Raw genomic sequence first — 1,416 nt, 5'->3', positions numbered from 1 at the left:
CCTAATATTTATGATTTTTGATGGCACCTGTGATAGAGCAATTTCACAATCTACCTGACCATTGAATAACACAGCACTATAGTTAAGAATGTCGTATACATGAAAATTGCTGAGTGGATTAAAAAGAACAAGATGAGTATGTGAGGTAATGCTCATATATGTTGATTAGCTTTGTTCAGCCACTCCACGATGGATACGTACCTCAGTGCATCATGTGGTACACCCCAAACCTGTACAATTTTTATTTGTCGATTGAAAAAAATTATTTAAATATTTCCTTAGTGTTGAACATATAGATGAATTGCAACGATTACTAGCATTATTAATTTTTTTCTTTCTTTCTTTTCTTTTTTTTTTTTTTTTGAGACAGAGTCTCACTCTGTTGCCCTAGCTAGAGTGCATAGCTCACTGCAAACTCAGACTCCTGGGCTCAAGGAATCCTCCTGCCTCAGCCTCCCAAGTAGCTGGGACTACACGTGCACACCAGCATGCTCATCTAATTTTTTCTATATTTAATTGCCCAGGTAATTTTTTCTCTACCTTTCTTAGTAGAGACAGGATCTCACTCTTGGTCAGGCTGGTCTCAAACTCCTGACCTCAAGTGATCCTCCCGCCTTGGCCTCCCGGAGTGCTAGGATTATAGGTGTGAGCCACCGCACCTGGCCTTTTTTTTTTTTTTCTTTAACATTTTTAGGTATTGTCCTAGATGTGTCCTCTTGCTTTGAATTCTTTCTTGGGAAAAATTGCCAGATGTAGGACTATTTCTTTTCTCCTTTTTTTGGCTCTAGATGTGGATCAGCTAATTTTTTCAACCACTGACTCTCATCCTGTATGTTCAGACAAACACCATATAAGCTCAGACGGACTCAGACAAGTGTTTTGTTCTGTAACCTACTGATTGACCAGCGCAGTCCAGTTTAGATCAGCACTTCAGGACTTTTATCGTAAATAAGAACCGATCCCTTTGGGTTCCTGCCGGAATCGCAAATGTGTGGGGCACACCCACAGTGCAGAGATTCATCAGCTGGACAAAGACCGCAAGAATCTCCATGATTTCAACCAGCAAGTCGGCTGATAAGAAACACATGGTTCTCAGACACACGTGCAAAGGCACTGGAGCGGATTCCAGGAGTCCTGTTGTCATGGAGATCGGTGCTTGTGTTCAGAGAAGGGGTGGGTGGTGGGCTCCACATTTTCCTATTCAATTCCAGCAACTAGTGGTACCACGAACAACCTCTGACATACTCATTATGGGATATTTAGATACAGTCCTCAAAGCCAGGATGGGAAGAACCAACATGCATGCAGAGAGAGGTAGGAGACGTGTGAGGCTGGGCAGAACTTAGGCAATTGAGTGGTTGCTTTTGGGGACTATTGGGAGGAAAATGTCACAACATTTGGGTTCCTACATTTGCA

Source organism: Lemur catta, chromosome X, assembly GCF_020740605.2.
Source record: "Lemur catta isolate mLemCat1 chromosome X, mLemCat1.pri, whole genome shotgun sequence".
NCBI lineage: Eukaryota > Metazoa > Chordata > Mammalia > Primates > Lemuridae > Lemur > Lemur catta.
This window is presented reverse-complemented; position numbering follows the sequence as displayed.